This window comes from Scylla paramamosain, chromosome 18, assembly GCF_035594125.1.
Source record: "Scylla paramamosain isolate STU-SP2022 chromosome 18, ASM3559412v1, whole genome shotgun sequence".
NCBI lineage: Eukaryota > Metazoa > Arthropoda > Malacostraca > Decapoda > Portunidae > Scylla > Scylla paramamosain.
In genome coordinates this window covers 15,977,054-15,992,149 of record NC_087168.1, presented here as the reverse complement: position 1 = coordinate 15,992,149, position 15,096 = coordinate 15,977,054, and positions in this window count along the sequence as shown.

Here is a 15,096-nt window from a genome sequence, read left to right as displayed (position 1 = left end):
GGCAAAAAAGAAAAATAATAATTAAAAAAAAAAAAATTTCTTAGTGTCTTAACCACGCACGAAATCAGAAAAGACCATTAATAGAAAAACATACACAGACAACAATACAGCATTTACACACGAAAAAAAAAAGGAAAAGAAAAATATTAATACCATTCCTCCCTACCTCCCCCATACACGGAGGCAGAATAAGCGAGAAATAATACAAACACATACACGAATAAGAATATAAACGAACTAACATCAAGAGCGAGGCAGGAAACAAATATTTTCCATTAATTTCTCGTCAGGTGAGAGAACCGTGTGTGTGTGTGTGTGTGTGTGTGTGTGTGTGTGTGTGTGTGTGTGTGTGTGTGTGTGTGTGTGTGTGTGTGTGTGTGTGTGTGTGTGTTTCCCTAAGTGTTATAATGCAGGTAAGGGGAGGCAGGCGATGTAAAGGGTGTGATATGAATGTGTATGACTGGCGAGGGAGAGGGGAGAGAGGGGAAGAGTGGCAAATGAGGAGACATTCACCATCCAGAGAGAGAGAGAGAGAGAGAGAGAGAGAGAGAGAGAGAGAGAGAGAGAGAGAGAGAGAGAGAGAGAGAGAGAGAGAGAGAGAGAGAGAGAGAGAGAGAGAGAGAGAAATGACAAAATACTTCAGGCACCACTTCACACAGTAACATAATAAGCTCAAGTTGTAGTGGTAGTAGTAGTAGTAGTAGTAGTAGTAGTAGTAGTAGTAGTAGTAATACAAAAACAACAAAAGCTACGGTCATTCCAAACAACTAATTACAAAAAACAATTATAACTTAACCAATAAACAAGAACAATGAATAGACGTTATGTAGAAGATGAAGAGGAGGAGAAGAGGAGGAGGAGGAGGAGGAGGAGGAGGAAAAGAAATGGAGAGAGGGAGGAAACACCCAACCAGCATTGTTTTATCGACCGGGAGGAGGAGGAAGAGAAGGGAAAAGAGGAGGAAGAGGAGGAGGAGGAAGCAAGAGAGGGAGTAACAGCTGGGCTTACTAAAATATGGATTAAGCTGGAAACTGGAAGCTGGCATTGGTCTGGAGAAGGCTGGATATCCGTTTCTCCTTCCTTCCTTCCCCTCTTTCCTTTCTTCCCCTCCTTCCTCTTCCCTTTCTTCACCCTTGCTCTTTCCTTACCTTCCCCCCAGATAACCAAGAGCACTTTTATTTTCCTGAACCTCCTTTGCCCATCTCAAAATGGTTTAAAGCGAGTATTTAGTGTTTTGACATGAGCATTGCAATCTCTTTAGTCATGTCAGTTTTATATAGGAAGCATAAGGGTGGTGGTGGTGGTGGTGGTGGTGGTGGTGGTGATGGTGGTGGAATGATCGCTCCTAAGTTGACAAAACCTTAATTGAGTATCGATAACAAATGACTGGGAGGCAGAAAGGTGGAGGATAATCATAACTGATCACCTCTCTCTCTCTCTCTCTCTCTCTCTCCTAGCAGTAGTAATCAATTCAATTACTTCCAACAGTTTAATTACACACGTTACCAAGAATTATTATGAGCCACAACACGTCTCCGCGCCTCATCTGCTAACCTGAAGAGGCGGCAACGTGAGGTTTAATATGTCTAAAGTTGAGTTTCATCAAGACACAGCGGCTGGGTGAACTACATATATTCAACTTGTGTGGTTGTTAGCTAGTTGTGTGAACGAGTGAATGAGCGAGACTTGTGTGAGGCATGAATACGTGTATGAGTGAACGAGCTAGGCTTCAGTCATAAGTGTTAAGTTGAAGTGCGCGGCCTGGCGCCGGGAGATCACCTACCTCCAGCCTTCTGTTCACACCTTCTGTGAATAAACACCTGCACTGTTACCTGCGTTTCCTGTGCCCCTGCTGGTCAAGAGTCGAACATGGCGCAGTGAGTAGGATCAGGACAAGGCTGCAGTGGGTACGGCGCAGAATGGAGAAGCAGTTGGAGGCGCTGGCTGCCCTGCTAGCGCGACAGTCGGAGCAGAGTCAGGCTCGCGAGGAGCGTTTAACCCAGCTGCTGGAGAGAGTGGGGACACAAGCTCCCAGTCGCACCACGGCGAGCAATGAAGGCGAAACCACAGCCCGCAGCACGTCTACCCAGGGCGCGAGGTTCCCGACGTCCGCCACCATCATTCCTCACTTAACGGCGTCAGCATCTTTACGTGAGTTCGACACGTGGCGCCATAAGTTTGAAGGATACGTAACCCTCGCCAGGATAGACTGTCTCTCCCTGGCTGAGCAGAGGGCGGCACTCGCTGCTGTCCTAGACGACGAGTGGACCCGTACACTTCGCTACGGGATAAGCTTACCGAGAGACGCGGAGTTAAGAACCATCCTCGATGCAATGTGTGAGTACCTGCGAAGCCAGCGCAACATCATCATGGATAGAAGAGACTTCTACTCCCGCGTGCAAGAAACGCAAGAAGGTTTTGACGACTTTTTATGTGCTGTAAAGGAAATCGCCAATTTCTGTGACTTTTGCGACCAGTGCATAAACCATCAGCTGCGTGACAGAATTGTCGTTGGGACACGAGACGAAGTGGCTCTGAAACGCATGCTGGAAAACAAGAAACTCACCCTTGAAAACGCCATAGATATTTGCAGAGCATCAGAGAGCGCTAACCAGTGTAGTGCAGTACTAAGGGGCGGCTCTCACTCTTCGAGCCATGGTGTGAACGCTGTCTCGAACTACAGGAAGGGCAGTTTCGGGGGCTCAAGCCCCACGGGCTGTTATCGTTGTGGCAAAGATTGTCGCAGTGACAAAAGGGGATGCCAGGCAATAGATAAAGTGTGTCGTAACTGCGGGAAAAGAGGGCATTTTGCGAGTGTATGTCAGCAGACAGTGAGGAAACGACGAGGAGCTTCGAGGAGTTCCTCAACTGTCTCTCCTCATCGCGGTGCAGGCCCGAGGCGGGGAGCCAGTGCCAGTGTATACCAGCTCTTATCAGGCGTATACACAAAGACGGTGACGGCACGACCTGCGCCCCAGGTGCTCATTACCGCCACACATCCCGCTGGAAGAGACAAGATTACGTGGACTCCTGACTCTGGGGCCGAAACGACCGTTATTGGCCTCGACACGGCAACACTCCTTGGAATCCCGCCCTCCAGCTTGGCGCCCGCTGATGGTGATGGACTTTATGCTGCCGGTAATCACCCCCTCACCTGTGTAGGAACTTTCTCGTCGCACTTGCAACTGGGCGACAGGGAAGCTGAGACTGTTGTGAGCGTGGTGAAGGAGGTGAAGGGGGCGCTGCTTAGCTGGTACGATTCCATCGCTCTCGGAATCCTCCCCGAAGATTTTCCGGCTCAAATCCGACCGCTACGCAGGGAAGAACAGCACACCGGCAACAGCTCCATCAAGTACCCGACCGCCTCGCAGCCACCTCTATCTACGCCCACAGAAGTGATCAGCTGGCCTCATTCCTACGACCCAACGCCACAGCAGCGTGCGGGGCACGCTGCTGCTGTGATCAAGGCCTTTCCCAGCGTCTTCGAAGCAAAGGAAGGTTTACGTGCAATGGCTGGTGGATCCATGGCCATCGAGTTGACAGACGACGCTCGACCCTTCGCCGTAACAGCATCTCGTACAATCCCTTACAATTGGCGTGAAGAAATTAAGAGCCAGTTGGAAGAGCTGCTTAACAAGGGAATCATCGAGAGTGTGGACTACCCTACGGCATGGTGCCACCCCATCGTGCCTGTCCCAAAAAAGACATCTGGTGTAAGGCTGTGTGTTGACCTGACACGACTCAACCGTTACGTGAAGAGGCCCGTGTATCCAGTGCGCTCACCTCATGACGCCATCGCCTCGATCGGGACCGGAGCAGTTTGGTTCACCACTCTTGATGCCAAGATGGGGTATTTTCAAGTCCCCATTAGAGAAGAAGACCAGGATTTAACCTGCTTCATAACACCTTGGGGTCGGTACAAGTTTCGGCGAGCGGTTATGGGTCTCGTCTCGTCTGGAGACGAGTATAACCGTCGAGGAGACCAAGCTCTCGGCGACATACCTAACACCATCAAGATCGTGGACGACATCCTGGCCTATGACTCCACCTACAGTGCGCACTTAGCCCATGTCATTCAGATTGTGCGGCGGTGTGACCAGCACGGCATCACTCTCAACCCACAGAAGTTTACATTCGCGGAAAGAGTGGTAGATTACTGCGGTTACTCTGTTTCTGGACAAGGCTACACGACAGACTCAAAGAAAGTTAAGGCAATCTCTGACTTCCCACGACCACAGCACATCACCGACTTACGATCATTCATGGGTCTTACAAACCAGCTTGGAAGCTTTTCTCCTGCTGTGGCTGCAGCTGCACAACCCCTCAGAGATCTCTTACGCCCGAAGAACAGTTGGTGCTGGTCTCCTAACCATGAAGAGGCGTTTGAGAAGGTGAAACAGTGTCTCGTCAGCCCACCTGTCTTGGCATACTTCGACCCATCATTACCAACGATGCTACAGACTGACGCCTCAAGGATGCACGGATTTGGATTCGTTCTCCTGCAGAAGCACAGTGACCAGTGGAAGATGGTGCAATGCGGGTCAAGATTTGTTACAGACACAGAGAGCCGCTATGCAGTAATAGAGTTGGAAATGGCTGCAATCGTCTGGGCAGTCAGGAAATGTGGCACCTACCTGAAAGGACTCCCTCACTTCGATCTAGTGCTCGACCACCGCCCGCTGATACCTCTCCTCAATAGCAAGTTGTTGGGAGAAATAGAGAACCTGCGGCTGCAGCGCATGAGGGAGAAGCTTGCTCAGTATTCTTTCACAGCAAGCTGGCAAAAGGGATCGACACACTGTGTGCCCGACGCCCTCTCACGTGCTCCAGTACAGGACCCAGTGGAGGAAGAGGATGCTGCTACTTCTGGCGACCTCGACCCTCTCCACTCAGCGGTCATCTCAGCGTTATCTGCCACCAATGAGGACGGCGTCCGCTTAGCACCACTCCAGGATCAGACTGTGGAAATGGTACGTGCCGCAGCAGCAAGAGACGGGGAGTACTGCTTGCTCAAGAACGTCATCATCGAGGGCTTCCCTGATCATTGCCACGACCTCGATCACCGCTTGCGTACGTACTGGCCGGTGCGCAGTCTGCTGGCCGTAGACGACGACCTGGTGGTTTACGGGCCGAGGCTTCTTATTCCTCACAGCCTCCGCCGAGAAACACTAGAGCGACTCCATGACAGTCATCAGGGGATGGAGCGCACCAAGCGACGGGCCCGACAAACGGTGTACTGGCCTGGTATGGACAGAGACGTTGAGAACGTCGTTTCTGGATGCTCACTATGCCGTCCACTCCTACCAAGCCAAGCCAACGAACCTCTCTGGCAGGACACGGACACACCCAGCAGGGTGTTTGAGTCAGTTTCTGCAGACTACTTCCACGCAGCAGGCCGTACATACCTCGTGTATGTAGATCGCTTGTCTGGGTGGCCTCACGTGTCTGCATGCTCACGTCCAGCATCGGCTGATCAGCTCGTTCGTGTCCTTCGGGGTGTGTTCGCCGACACGGGCGTGCCTGTTCTCCTGAGGACTGACGGTGGACCGCAGTTCACTTCTTCATCGGTACGGCGCTTCCTGGCTCGATGGGGGGTGGAGCATCGTGTATCTTCACCTCATTATCCACGCTCCAATGGTCACGCCGAGGCAGCGGTCAAGTCCGTGAAGAAGCTGATCCTCACGACCACACAGCAGGGACACCTGGACGAGGATGCGTTCGCTCGCGGGTTGCTGGAACTGCGCAACACTCCGAGGGCGGAAGGGCGATCACCAGCACAAGTCCTCTTCGGTCATCCTATGAGGTCCTGTGTCCCGGCTCATCATCGCTCATACGCTCAGCAGTGGCAGCGCGCTGCTGATGAGTGCGACGCCAAGGCAGAGCGACTGAGGAAGAAAGCGAAACTTCGCCACGACGCGTCCGCCCGTACTCTTCCTCTCCTGCACCTCGGTGGCCACGTCGACGTTCAAGATCACACGACAGGCCTCTGGGATCGCCTGGGTGTCATCGTGGCTGTTGGGCGAAGGAGAGACTACCTCATCAAGATGGGCAGCGGTCGCGTGATGTGGCGTAATAGAAGACACCTACGCCCACACAGACCTCTTGCTCCCCTTCCTGTCGAGCAGCACACCGCTCATGGCGGTGCAGCGCTTCAGCATCAGGGTCACGAGGAACACCACCATCCCGGCAGCCCGGAGCATCAGGGTAACGGGGTACACCGTGGCCGAGAGCAACCAGAGCGTCGAAGCAGCCGACAGCGTAGGGAGCCGAGACGACTGCAGGTGCGGTGGCACCGTAGCACCTACGATTAGTCGTACGTGTTCATTGTACGCTGTGTTTGTTTTGTGTATATGTACCGTGTTTTCTGTACTTCAATCATTGTAACTTTGTTTCATGTGTTACGGTAGCCATAACAAAGATAAGGAATCTTCCTTATGTCTCGGGGGAGGTGTGTGGTTGTTAGCTAGTTGTGTGAACGAGTGAATGAGCGAGACTTGTGTGAGGCATGAATACGTGTATGAGTGAACGAGCTAGGCTTCAGTCATAAGTGTTAAGTTGAAGTGCGCGGCCTGGCGCCGGGAGATCACCTACCTCCAGCCTTCTGTTCACACCTTCTGTGAATAAACACCTGCACTGTTACCTGCGTTTCCTGTGCCCCTGCTGGTCAAGAGTCGAACACAACTCCTGCTGCTATGAATAGTAATAAATATTGTTTGGATGTACGTACTTGGTGGTGGTGGTGGTGGTGGTAGTAGTAGTAGTAGTAGTAGTAGTAGTGTAGGAAGGAAGGAAGGAAGGAAGGAAGGAAGGAGAGAGAGAGAGAGAGAGAGAGAGAGAGAGAGAGAGAGAGAGAGAGAGAGAGAGAGAGAGAGAGAGAGAGTTTACGTTTAAGATGCAATGTATGTCTAATTTAGTCGTTCACTCTTTGCAATCCAATCACGCCATTACGGCTTTCAGTATTCAGAGCATTCAGCGTCAAAACAGAATCTTTTCATGCGAACTTCCCAGCACAAGAAATGGCAACGTGTCGGTTACTGGGAATCAGGTGCAATATTCAATTTATTCTTCATCCATTGCAACTTGCTCAACCATGGGTGCCTCGCGCAACATGTCAGGGTGTTCAGACTGTACGTTGTGTTATATTCTAGTGTTAGGTTCTGAGTAGTTGTGGTGTTTTCTATGCTTCTATGGTTCTCTGTCTGTCTGTTTGTCTGTCTGTCTGTCTGTCTGTCTGTCTGTCTGTCTGTCTGTCTGTCTGTCTGTCTGTCTGTCTCAGAAACACAAGAACATTAAGTGATGTGGAAGTAAAAATTAAACTTGAATTTGATAAGAAAAATAATGAAAAGTTCTTGTTAATCTCTCTCTCTCTCTCTCTCTCTCTCTCTCTCTCTCTCTCTCTCTCTCTCTCTCTCTCTCTCTCTCTCTCTCTCTCTCTCTGGTATTATTCAGTGGATCAGGGAAGGATCATAACACATAATAACTTCCATAATATTTTTCCTCCCGCGCAGCTTAAAAAATTCAGACTTTTTAATCTCATAGCGTCGAATAATAGCAGGTAGTGTTCTTGTATATATGTATGACTGGGGGTGTATATAAGGTGTTTACTTTTTATGTGTAAAGCCTTGAAGAGAGCTTATGATTAATGATATTACGTAAATCTGGCTATTACTTTGTTTTTGTTTTGTTTTTTCTCGCTGTGTTTACTGACAAGAGAAATGCGCTTCGTAAATCGTCATGTTTTTGTTATTACATTCATTCTTTTATTATAATATATCATGATTATGTTTCTCTCTCTCTCTCTCTCTCTCTCTCTCTCTCTCTCTCTCTCTCTCTCTCTCTCTCTCTCTCTCTCTCTCTCATGCAAGCCCTTTGGGAAGACAGAAGACAGGAAATAAACAAAAAAGAACGTGTGTGTGTGTGTGTGTGTGTGTGTGTGTGTGTGTGTGTGTGTGTGTGTGTGTGTGTGTGTGTGTGTGTGTGTGTGTGTGTGTGTGTGTGTGTGTGTGTGTGTGTGTGTGTGTGTGTGCCTGTGCCTATTTGCATATGACCCAAGCTTCCAGACCGCCTCTCACTCCTGTCTACTAATGCATGAAAGAAACCTTCTCTCCCTCTCTTCCCTCCTCCCTTTCCCCTCCACCTCTGGAAATTGCATGAAGGGAGAAGGGAAGCGAGGATAATAATCAAGAAAAAATCCAATAACTGAATCAGAAAATAGCTTTGTTTACCACTTTGCCTATGCAGCCATTTCATTACCACCGAAAAATGATGGTAAATTCTTCCCAAAATTGCTCTTTGATGAGGAGACAGCGAGGGGAGAGACAGGGACAGGGAGAGAGAGAGAGAGAGGGCACTGCTCGCTGGGGGCAAACTTTGTAATGAATTATATACTAGAGAACCCAAGGCTATGTGAATACAGTGTGGAGGGTTTAGGGCTGGGGAGTGTATTGTTTGTTGCCATTGCTAGTGTGTGTGTGTGTGTGTGTGGGTGTGTGTGTGTGTGTGTGTGTGTGTGGACAGTAGTGAGAGGCGATGAGATCTTAGGACACACACACACACACACACACACACACACACACACACACACACACACACACACACACACACACTTATTTTTTGCTTATTTTCTGTCTCCTATCTTCCTAAGGAGCTTGTACGAGAGAGAGAGAGAGAGAGAGAGAGAGAGAGAGAGAGAGAGAGAGAGAGAGAGAGAGAGAGAGAGAGAGAGAGAGAGAGAGAGAGAGAGAGAGAGAGAGAGAGAGAGAAATGTGTATGCCGTGAAGAAAACAAAGGATTTTAAACCGACAGCAAATGCAAAATAAACAAAACTAAAATAACGAAAACAATGACAAATAAAATTCCACTTATTGGTGAACACAACACAAAAAGAAAAAAAAATTGCAGCCATGGAAAGAAGACCAAACAAACGTGGCCTTTGAAAAGATTACTTATGAGAGTGCAGAGCGTTCCGAAAGACTCTGATGTACAAAAAATAAATAAATAAATAAATAGATAAATAAATAAATAAATAAAAATACTTCGTCACGTTTTAGAAAGAGGAACGGGATGACAAATGGGAAAACAGGAAGGTATGTTTTGCTCTGCCACGTGTAGACTTGATGGGGAAGTGAAAATAGGCTTCAATCAAGGTATACTAGGTGTTTACTTGATGGCTTCTTGCAGCTTCCTTTTTCAATGGTTCAGTGTTCTTGCAGCTTGTCTTTATTTTCTTATGTTCTTGTAGCTTCCTTTATTTTGTTGACGTTTTGTAGTTTCCCTTATTTTCTTATATTTTTGCAGCTTTCCTTATTCCCTTATGACTTGAGCAGTTTATTTTCTTATATTCTTGGAGTTTCCTTTATATTATGTTTATACAGCTTCCTTTGTGTTCTTATGTATTTGTATTCTTCTATATTCTTTATTTTCTTATCTTTTTATGTCCCTGTAGCTTCCTTATGTTCTAGCAGCTTCTCTTATGTTCTTATATTTCAGTAGTTTTTCTTATATTCTTGTATCTTCTTTTCTATTATGTCCCTACAGCTTCCCTTACTTTACGTTCTAACAACTTCTTTTATTTTGTGATGTTTCTATGTTCCAGCAGCTTTCCTCATTTTCTAACAGCTTTCCTTATGTTCCTTCAGCTTCCGTTACTTTATGTACAACAGCTTTCTTTATTTTCTGATTTTCCAATGTTCCACCTTTCCTTGTGTTCTCATGGCCGCAGCAGGAGGACACAGAAGGCGGGGCTCGCAGTACCTGAGCTCAATTCCACGTGTGCCTCGGGTGTGTGGGGAAGCTGACCGTGGTCCCCTATTGCTTTATTTATTTATGCAATCCTCCATCCCTTCATTTCCTGCATATTTATTTACTGCTGTTCACAAAAGAGCTTTTAGGGATTCGAACCCGTGCACGACCCTCTCATTTGAACCCTAAAGCGATCACTACTCGAATCCATTTGGCTCCAACCTTCTGCAGAGTGTTGTTGTTGTTGTTGTTGTTGTTGTTGTTGTTGTTGCTGGTGGTGGTAGTGGTGGTGGTGGTGGTGTTGTCGTTCCTCTTGTTGTTGTTGTCGTTGTCGTTGTTGTTGTCGTTGTTGTTGTCGTTGTCGTTGTCGTTGTTGTCGTTGTTGTTGTTGTCGTTGTTGTTGTTGTTACTGCTGCTGCTGTTGCTGCTACTGATAATGATGATGGATTTGGTTTACATGCAAACAATTGTAATAAGGACGACGATAACTATTATTATTATTATTATTATTATTATCACTATTATTATCTTCACCATCACTATCACCATTATCACTGCCATTTGCGTCACACCTCCAATCACCACGGTGACCTTTGTGTGCGGGTAAGGCAACAACTTCTGAAGGTCGTGGAGGAGACTGGGAATAATTCACCTAGAGGGAAGCTGTTTCTTGACCCGGGCTTGGCGCTGTGCTGGTTCTGCCCACACGCAGTTCACGGGCTCACAGCTCAGTGCCGGCTGGGGCTGATGTTCTATTTGCAGCCATCACGTGAGGTCCCCGCTGCTAGCCAGGCCTGCCGCACAAAGCCAAGCCAGCCCGAGGAACAGTATTCTGGACGCTATGAAGTCATTTTAACCTATTCTGTTTGTCCAGATGGAAGTGGTCTGTGTATGGGATGAAGCTGTCCACACTATAGTTGCCTTGTCTTGGAATAATGAACTCATGCAAAGATGATTTTAGTATTGGTTATAGTTATTCTGTCAGTGGATCAAATATTAAAATTATAGATGCTTTTACTTGGAATATTGATTTCTCACAAAAAAAAAAAAAAAACGATTTTAATTCTCGATATACTTTTTTTTTCTATTAATAAGCCAAATATTAAGGCCTTTTCCTTTCTTTGGGCAAATTACGGGATTAGTTAATCTTTATTTGGGGAATGATAAACGAAAAAAGAAAACATCAACACGTCACGTGTTGATGTTTGTCCAGAAGGAAATGGTTTGTATATGGAATGCAACTGTGCACACTATATTTGCCTTGACTTGGAATACTGAACTTAGGCAAAGACGATTTTAATATTACAAACAATTTGTCTATTGGTGACCCAAATAGTAAGACCTTTTACCTTCTATGGGCAATAGAAGATACAGAGGTGAATTAATCTTTATAAACGAAACGAAGAGCGAAAGATACACACATTACTGAAAGTCACGTTTGATTTATAAGTTGTAAAATCCTTTCTCCTTTCCTCTTCGGGGCGTTGAGGAGAGACTTAGCTTCTCTTTACAAGGGACAACGAGGAGCGAGAACAGGACACATCACCACTACCACGCCCTCTGCACTTTGCTTCCCCCACACCAGATGAAGACAAATGCCGCCCCTCGGAAAGATGTCGTCTCTCTTCATGACCATCGCCGGCCAGGGACGAGAGGGACGCTGCAAGACCAAGGCCAAGGGGAAGGAAGAAAGCAGACTCATCCTAAACGACTTGCCGGGAGCCTTAGAGGGCAGACACGCAGGGCTGGACGTGGGAGTAATGGTAAAGACTGACCATTTCAAGAAAGTCAGGAAAATCTTGCGAGTGAGTCATCGATATTTTTCTTTTTTTTTACGATGGCGAGAAACGAGTAATAAAAATTATTTCAAAATGCATGAAACAAAACAATAAAAAAGGAACATTTATATATTTTGTACGTCAATTTAAGGCAGTAAACCGTAAAATAGTTCACATTATTAAATCTCGAAGACTCGCACAACATTCTTTTATTATTTTCTATAAAAAAATATCACAACTCGCTTAATTCACACATATTGGGCATTAGGAAAATAAGTTTATTTTACTAATTTTTCAATACTGACTATTTCTCGGCAAAAGGATTTTTTTTTCATATCGTGATCTACATAATAAAGATAACAATGAAATTAATGAACTTAATTACTCTACACCTAACCTAACGTAGCCACACCTAACCTAACCTACCTTAACTTAATCTAGCCTAAGCTAAGACAAAAACGATATGTTATTTCAATATCATCCCAATTATATTTTAATAGATTGTGTTGAAATTACCTCGCATCGCTAGATAGGGTTTCACTGTTGTTCATTCATAATATATCTTAGAATATTTGGTGTTTACAAAGATGAAATTAGTATATCCCAGACTGTTTGGTGCTATCTTAGACTTTTTGATGCTTACAGAAATAAAATGATTATACGTAACTCAAACTACTTGCTACTTAGAGTTTTGAAGACAAGTATACAATCAGTTACCGTAAAAAAAATCTTCACCATTAAGGATAAAAAAGTGAAGATTCCCTCATTGCCACCACTTGGAAGTCTAGTTCATCCCAGCACCACCCACCCCTTCAGTGATGTTCGGGAGATTTATTAGCAACAAGGATGTGTTCCTTCAATTACTGTCGCCGGAGGGCATTAAGTGGCCCTGGTGGAGGCTGGCGCGGCAGGTGAGAGATTAATACACGCGAGAGGAAGGAAGAGACGAGCTGAAGTGAGAGGCGGACGAGAGAAACAAGAAAATAATGAGGATATGGATGGTGAGGACTCGCTGATTGAGTGATGCTATGGTGGAAATCTTTGTAATGAGTTGTGGTGATGGGTATAGTGAATTTATTAATAAGTATAGTGATTTAATTTATGAGTATTGTATTGGATGATTGCGATAGTGAGAAATAGTGAGAATAATTACTTTGCTCAGTGATGAGGCAGGTTAATAAGGTAAAAGGCAGGTGTAGAAATAGATAGATAGATGAGGTGTGTGTGTGTGTGTGTGTGTGTGTGTGTGTGTGTGTGTGTGTGTGTGTGTGTGTGTGTGTGTGTGTGTGTGTGTGTGTGTGTGTGTGTGTGTGTGTGTGTGCTATAGTAGATCCACTGGTTCTATTTATAAACCTTTTCCTGCCTTACCGTAGTGACAAGGGGGAGTAACATAATAAAGATCGACAACAGGAGGAGGAGGAGGAGGAGGACAATAAGAATAAGGCCAAGAACAAGAAGAACAAAAAAAAAGAGCATAAGAACAAGAAAGAGAAGGATAAAAGAACATACGAGAAAAAGGACAAATATAGGAAGGAAGAGGAAAAGAAGAAAAGGACGAACATAAGAAGAAGGAGAAGGAGAAGGAGGAGGAGGAGAAGGTAATATCTCAGAGCGCGCAGTGAGGAAGGGACGCATCTCAAATACCGTAACCGTAACACTATAGCCTGGGAACGCAAGGGTGGCGACGAGGCAAGGGCGGCGAGGAGACGAGGGAGTGGAGGTGCCCTTTCATGTCATGGCGAGGCGCGACACGGAGGTGCTCGGGGAAGGGAAGAGGGGAGTGGCAAGACCTGAATCATTGGTGAGGTGGAAACAGTAACACACAACACAAAGGATAGATTAAAAGTAGATTACGAAGGATTTTAACAGTTCTTTCTGAGGATTAAGATGTCTTGCCTACCTTAGCGAACTCTTCAAATACACATCTGTAGAGTGAATGAATATAGACGACAGAGGAATAGTAGATAACGAAGGCTTTTTTTTTTTTTTACCAGCTTTACCCTCCCTTTACTAACCTTATCTATTGAGTTTTATGGACCTCGAAGTAAACATTTATATAGTGACGATGAAAATGAAAAGTAGAGGAATAGTTGTTCATTTTTAAAGTAGGAGAAGCACCGACTAACATCAACAAATTTAAAAGAAACAAAAAAAAGTCCCACTGAGGTACCAGTCCCCAGAGTCAGAAACGATCGTCAAAAAATTGGAGGTGAAGTGTTTTGAAACCTCCGTCTTTAAAGCGTCCAAGTCACAGGAAGGAGGAGATAAAGAAGAAGGCAGGGAGTTAGAGTTTACCAGCTTACCAGACTACAAAGGCTTTTTAATTAACTCCTTTACTTTCTAAGCACCATGAACCCTTGCCAACTTTATTCTCTGGACTGTATGACCCCTTGGGATCGTAACCTTCAAACATGTACAAGCAGAGTTTATAGCAAAATCGAAACACTTTTAAGTCTTTCACTAGTAAAACCAGATTACTCATGTTTTTAGACACTACAGTACTAAAATCACTTAAACAGTTGTGTAGCTTTCAGAATACAAAACCAACCTCTTTATATCTTTAACATGCTCTGAATGTTTACAAAAAGACGACCTTTGCAGTGAAAATTAACTAAACAATCCTAACATGCTACTAGGACTGTCATTAATCAACCTTACAACCTTAAAAACACAACAACAAACGGTGCCACTTCCTCGCTGGGCTCAACACCACCACCACCACCACCACCATCACGCCCGGCCAGCGAGTGACAACGATAATTGAATAGCGGAGTGACACACGCCGCCACGCTAATAGAGTTGGCAACACTGAGCAGCAGCGACGAGTTTAGCCCTAGTGTGAATGAGAGAGAGAGAGAGAGAGAGAGAGAGAGAGAGAGAGAGAGAGAGAGAGAGAGAGAGAGAGAGAGAGAGAGAGAGAGAGAGAGAGAGAGAGAGAATGACAAAATACTTCAGGCACCACTTCACACAGTAACATAATAGGCTCAGGTACTCCCTAAGCACACAGCACAGTTATATCTACAGCGTAAAATTCATAAACACTTCACATTTCTGCTCAGATAAAGTATTCGATGTCACAGATACTGTACAGTTTATTCAGACAAGACACTACAGGGAGAGGACAAGAAGGGGAGAGACGGGGAAAGGAGAGGCGAGGAGAGGTAAAGAGAGGAGAGAAGGACACGAGAGGAGAGGGACAAGACAAGAAGAGGAGAGGAGAGAAAATGAGATGAGATGAGAGAAGGAGAAAAGAAAAGAAAAGAGAAGAGAAGAGAAGAGAAGAGAAAAGAGGAGAGGAGAGGGCGCAAGAGAGGGACAAGAAGAGAAGAGAACAGGAGAGGAGAGGAGAAGGGAGAGAGTTAAGACTGAATATTAATATTGTTCTCTATCTATCAATAAACAGAGGATACCAGAGTAGATATTTAATTTCTTAGCCTGGCTACTGAATTAATTAATGAGTTCAAATGCTATTTAATTCAACTGCGTTCCCCCAACGGCGTGTGATGCGACATTTCAACGACAAGACTCTCTCTCTCCGAGTAACGCTTGACATTTCAACTCGGCACCGGAATGGAAG